Source organism: Siphateles boraxobius, unplaced genomic scaffold (genome assembly GCF_051911475.1).
Source record: "Siphateles boraxobius isolate OS27281-9 unplaced genomic scaffold, OSU_SipBor_1 68, whole genome shotgun sequence".
NCBI classification, from domain to species: domain Eukaryota; kingdom Metazoa; phylum Chordata; class Actinopteri; order Cypriniformes; family Leuciscidae; genus Siphateles; species Siphateles boraxobius.
In genome coordinates this window covers 953,230-959,806 of record NW_027509195.1, presented here as the reverse complement: position 1 = coordinate 959,806, position 6,577 = coordinate 953,230, and the positions used below count along the sequence as shown (strand labels likewise).

General features: G+C 35.8%; 1 protein-coding gene across 1 annotated transcript in view; it reads left to right on the top strand.

The window, feature by feature from the left end:
- The first annotated feature begins 5,099 nt into the window (after nucleotides 1-5,099).
- LOC143722656 (uncharacterized) overlaps nucleotides 5,100-6,577 on the top strand; it is a 53,234-nt gene continuing 51,756 nt past the window's right edge. Inside the window, exon 1 of the mRNA XM_077214130.1 lies at nucleotides 5,100-5,380. The gene's annotated coding sequence lies outside the window, so the exon portion shown is untranslated. The remainder of the gene's footprint in view (nucleotides 5,381-6,577) is intronic.

Sequence of the window (6,577 nt, the reverse complement as noted above, 5' to 3'; positions counted from 1 at the left end):
CAGAAAATATAACAATCTAATTATCTAACAAACAAGCAATCCAACATTAGCCTAGTCATTTAGCACTGGTTTATACACAATATTTGTACATATTCATATTCTGAGAAACAGATATATTTTGTGTGATTATCTTTTATCACTATTTATTTGTCTATTTCATTATTTGACAGTGATGACGAACACTGTTTTTCTTGAAAACGTGCCATAATTATTTTTCTTTTTTTGTAACGTGTGTGGACTTATAAAAAAAGCACAGACGGAGATACACATGGCACAAACTTTAGACAGAAAATGCATTGTTTATCTGCAGATGTCTCTGTTTAAAGTCTGCATTCTATGATTTTTAGATGGAGAACTAATGTTCGCCTCTTTGAAGTCTATTACCAAATCCAAGGCGCCATCTACCGGTCGCCTATCAAAACTGCACCCTATAATATCTTTGAAATGTAAGTTGTTGGTGTTATGTATCCCTTAATTGTTCACATTTAAATATGCAACACAATTATCCTCATTCAACAATTTGTCAGCATAATGTTTCCCTCGCTGTTTTTAACTTTTTTCCCCCACATTTAAATCTATGAAAATGAGCCAGACAACAAATAAATGAGGAAATGCATGTCAGTGCTGAGCGTAAAGCAGGATTTATTCTTTGCTGCTTTGCCTGGTGTTGTAGATATACACTTACAATGGAGGACTATAGGGCAATGCATTGACAATTTTTTAGAGACATTAAGTTTTTATCAAGCATGCTCAGTCTGTTCAGAGAGACACTTAATTTTGCTGTATTGATAAGTCCATCTGCCTAATGCATTCCCCTTCCATACCCCCCCGTTTCCCCTGCTCTACATATTCAGATCCATATATATTGACATATTAAACAAAGCACTTTGCCAAACAACTGTAAATATCACACACGTTCATACAATGTCAGTATTAATGATGAAGTTAGTGTTATTAATATCACTTGTTCTGTGCTAACCCTTGTTTCCGCTGTGACTCTGTCTGTGCTGATCCATTATAGAGAAGCCTTTAAAAGCGTCTCCTTCCTCTCTGAGCGTGAAGCAGAGTGATGAATCTTTTACAGGTTCAGCCTGGATTGCCATGGAACACTTCACTTCTTATTACATCACTGTATATATAGCCTCTGCTTCCTCTCTTAAAAGCTTCCCTCCTCCCTGCCACACACACACACACACACACACACACACACACACACACACACACACACACACACACACACACACACACACACACACACACACACACACACACACACACACAGACACACACACACACACACTCACACACACACACACACACACACACACACACACACACACACACATGCTCAAACACAAACTGCTATTAATAGTTTTGTGATATTTTTGGATGAGAGAACAGCAGAGACTGCTCTTTGAAGAATATTCAATTATTCATTTACAAAGATTATTTTGTATTAGCGATTTTATGAGACATTTGTGCACTTTATATAATATTTATTTTTCAATTTCTTTTATTTGTTCACTTGTTTTGTTTGAAGAACATTGTTGTTTTGTAAATATTTAATTATAATGTACAAAAATGATTTAATGAGACATTTGTGGACTTTACTTGTTATTTTTTATTATTTTTATGTATTTCCATTTTATTTGTTTATTTTTGTTTTGCTTTGTATTGTTTAAAGAACATCATTGTTTTGTAAATATTTACATTTAATGTACAAATATTATTTAATGATGTTAACAATGACGTGCAAAAGGATGAGACCTTTTTAAATTGTTTTTGCTTTAGTTTGTTTTTGTGTGTTTTTTGAAGAACAATGTTATTTTGTAAATATTTAATTTGAATGTACAAAGCTTCTTTAATAATATTATTCATGATTTTTACAATTTGATGAGGGATTTGTGCACTTTATTTATTTATTTTTGTTTGAAGATCTTTATTTTTTATAAATATTTAATTTGAATGTATAAAGATTATTTAATATTAACAATGACTTGGAAAAAATAGACATTTGTGCACTTGGGATCCTTAGTTGTTTTTTGTTTGTTATAATTTTGATTTATTTAAATTTTGTTCGTTCCTTTCTATTTTGTTGTTTTGTTTTTGTTTCGTTTCGTGTTTTTTGTTTTGTTTTTAAAAAAAACAGATTTTTATTTTTAAAAATCCCCCCCCCAGATGTTCTGATATGACTTGTTATCTTTACATTTAAACACCTCAACATTGTCTCTGCACATCCTCTTGCTTGCTTTGCGGGTCAACGTGGGCAAAACCTGACCCAAACAAACACCAGCAACTGAAAGAAGATCAAACTGGGTTATACCTCAGAGTCTGATCTGATCTGAATCTGAATCATCACCTCTCTCCAGTTAAAGTGGATGGCTCTAAAAGAAGGGTCAGGGTTTTGTATTGTGCACTTTTCAAACAGCAAGACCTAATGCAGACTGACAGGCCAGTTAGCAGACGAGACCTGCGCTATGAGCCAGACATGAATAAAGCCCACAATGAGACTCCAACAAAGACAGAGGAGTATAAAACCCGCCCACACACACACACACACACACACACACACACACACACACACACACACACAAGCACAAGAGCACTCAGAGAAAGTGAGCTCCCATTGATTAATTTGGCGAAGAAGACCCACAGTCATAAAAGAGCTGTGATACAGTAAGTGTTGCCTATACACAGTATATGGGCTAGCTTTAAACACAGCCATGTCTATTTTAGTGAATGTTGCCCACATATGAAAAAAAACCCAAAAAAACAGGAGAAATAGGCCTACATCACGATAGCAATTTGTAGTTAAGTTGCTTCAGAAAACAAGCACATTGCTCATTATCCAGAACTTACTTTACTGAGTATTCTGTAATTAGTTTGAAACATTTATGTAAAGTGTGACAGCTATTATTTGATTAAAACTATTGAGTTCTACAGTGCACATTACAAAAACAGGGGTAGACAGTCTAATGGAGGCAGGATAATACAAAAGGCCTACTTTAATTGTATTAATCCCAGAGGTGCACTTTAGCGCAGGCAAACAGAACACTGAAGCAGACAGTGAGACATAGAAGTGAAGACCTAAAAAGCATTTGGTAAATTAAAAGAGTAATACGTCTTATAAAACATGTAGTGTAATGTACACTGAGGTATTAATATGTAATATTCAATGCAATCTTGAACCCACGATTCAGAATCTCGCCGGAAGTAGGTCATCAAGTTCATTTTTGCCTGGTACTTTTATGAGTTTGAGTTTGAGCTACTTTCAGCTGAGCGTTGCCGCTTGTAACGCCAAGGTCATGGGTTCGATTCCCAGGGAAAGAAAGTGTTGATAAGAATGTAAAGGTGTACCTTGAAATGCAATGTAAGTCACTTTCAATAAAAGCATCTGCCAAATGAAAAATGTAAATGAGTACTATGAATTCGGACATACTTCTTTTGTCACATACCGTTTTTAGGGAAGTATATGCAATTTTGGATGCAGCCTAAACAATTTATGAGTGAGTCATTGTATGATTTGTTCAACCACTTTGTTCAAAACACAGAATTACTAAGGAACAAAATACTGCTAGTCTGTGGTGCTTGGTGTTGCTTGCAAATGTTCGGATGTGTCTTTGTTTGGAAGTGTTTTCTTTGATAAAAAAAATATAAAGCAGCGAGTAATATTTGATCTAAAATGTAAGCTATTCAAGATTAACTTATTTTATCAAACTGTTGTATAAAAGTAATGTCACACAATTGTGCTGCCTTCGACTCCAGTAACTTCTTAGAAACAGGCCAAGCCATCGCTGCTCATTCAAACGTGACGTTTGAAGCAGGGGCGTAATTTGTGGGGGGGATGGGGGGGATATAACCCCCCCAATATTTAAATCTATGCATTACAACCCCCCCATTATTTATACCATGATCACAATATCAGGAGGCATACCCAAACTTCAACCCCCCCAATGTTCAAACCAAATCTACGCCCTTGGTTTGAAGTATTCAATCTACAATTTAAGGAGACCAGCTGGCTTGCCTTTTTACATGTTTGACGTATATAGGTTATACGGGGTAAGTTGTCACAATGTGAACCATTTATGAAGCACCAAAAAAGGCATGAAGCAACAAAAATGTGTAACGTACAAGTGTAAGAGTAACGTACAAAAAGTCAACCAATTGGTTTAAACAACAGAACAGATATTGTAAATAATGAATTTTATAGCTATTAGGCACATTACGAAGTGAAATAGTGTGTGTCAGCAACCTGACATTTATTAAACAAAGTTCAGCCATTAGGTTAAAATCAACCTTCATTAGTTGAATTTTGCCAAAATGTTTATATATATATATATACCTATCTACAGTATATCTATCTATCTATATCTATATAGCCTATATATATGCCTATATATATATGCCTATATATATATATATATATATATATATATATATATATATATATATATATATATATATATATATACTCATACATACAACAGTTATTAGAAAAATATCATAGCCTTCTGTAATTTTAGTTTGGAGGTTAAAGTAATTGTTCGACCATGGAACGAAAAGAAAAGATAATTGAGACTTTTTATCTCAGAATTTTCACTTTTTTGGTGGAACTGGAATGGCTAAAAAAGAGTCAGAATTGTGAGATAAAGTCGCAAACGCGAGAAAAAAAAGTCAGAATTGTGAGATTTAAAGTGAAAATTGCCTTTTTTATTTTATATTCCGTGACAAAAACAAGCTTCCTAGAAACCAACATACAAAACCACTGCAAGAGAAATTCCATTTCTGTAACTACTTTCAACGCCAAACCTTAAAGCCACTCCACTCTCCCCTATGAAAAAGCAATATATAAAAATCTTAAATCTAAATGGTACAGGCTACTTCAAATGTTAAGGAAACCTGTTCAAATGGAGGAGTTTTCTCTCTCTCTCTCTCTCTCTCTCTCTCTCTCTCTCTCTCTCTCTCTCTCTCGCTGCTAAATCTCTCAGAACTGGGCCGGTTCATTTTCCATTGGGCGGCCCAACACGATGAATAGCATGATTTCTCCATTGGGTGGCGCTGATCGGGCTCGCGCAGATGGAGGGATGAGTCTCATCATCACATGGTCCATCCATAAGCCCGGAGAAAGTGAGCGATCATCGCAGTCTCTGCGCTCTCGAAACTCAATCAGAGAGTAGGCGGCAGTGTACAGCAGATGAACTGAGAGCAGAAGAGCAGCCATGATAGTGAGCCTGAGCCTGCAGCTGTGTGAACTGGAGGAGAGCTGAGGAGTAGAAGTCTCTTCTCTTCTCCTCTCTTCTCTTCTCTTCTCTTCTCGCTGAGGATGGCAGGGATGCTGCGCGCCGCATCACTCTCTCTGGCTCTGTGAAACAAACGCACGGTAGGCGCGCTTCATCTTTCCCTCACTGACCCAGTCATTACATGTCGAACTTTGAGGGGGTTTGTCCGTCGTTTGGACGCGTTTTAAGTGTTTGGCTTGGTGGGTTGTTGAGCAGAAGTTTACGAGACTCTTATTATGTGTCTCTTTATATAACTAACGTTCTATATAGCCTAGTTTGGTTTCAGTCACCAGATATTTCACAGACTGTAAGCAGCCTCGGTCAGTGTAAAACGCGATTAAGGCTGTGCTGAGGTCTTTTTCAAGAGTCATTGAATCCAATTTCTGAGCTCATATCGATGTTCTTATTGATTCTGTATATTCTTGAGAGAGGGGTGGTGAAGGGGAAGATACTGAGAGTAAATGAATAAGGTAAAGATGGTGTAAAGTGTGTCATCTTGAATGAATGTTCAGGGTGAAATTCTGCTCTTTTTTTGCTAATAAAAACTACCAAAAAGTACCTATTTTTATGTGGTTATGATACCATGGTTCTATCAAGGTTTTTTGGTGGGACTACCATATGGACTACCATCATTTATTGGATATGCCCCATTGATTTGTTGGGTGTACCATTTTGTTTTCTGCGAATGTGTCTTCCATGGTTCTTCCATGTTTTTCTGGACATCTTTTGAGTATTTCCATGGTTTTATGTATATTTTCATATTTTATGTATGTATATTTACGTATATTTATAATGCCATGCTCTACCATCCCTTTCAAAACAAGTACTGTGACGGCATGGTACAGCTATGGCAATACTATGGTGCTTTGAAATATTTATATTAACTAATAATATTTGATCTGGTACTCCATAGTAATTAGAATACAAAACATGTCCAAAATACCATGGTACCATAGTACATATTCAAAAACCCTGTTGGTACCATTCTGTTTTTTGTAGGTATAATGTATTTTTGGACAAATATGATACTGAATATGGTCATCTTCTAGTAGAATGGTATATACAATATCTATATTAATATCTGATGGCATTACTATACTGTCAAATGTTGTGGTTTGATGTAGTTAGTATTATTAAAGTGTGTTTAGTTCATTATTTTTTTGCACCTGTGATGAAGCAGCTCTTTTCGTAGTGTCTTCATTCTGAGAGTGGAATTAATGTTGTGTGATCCCTAATTGTTCAGTTATTCCAGACCCAGCGGGACAGACTTTATTTAAGCAAGAAAGTGACTTAACACC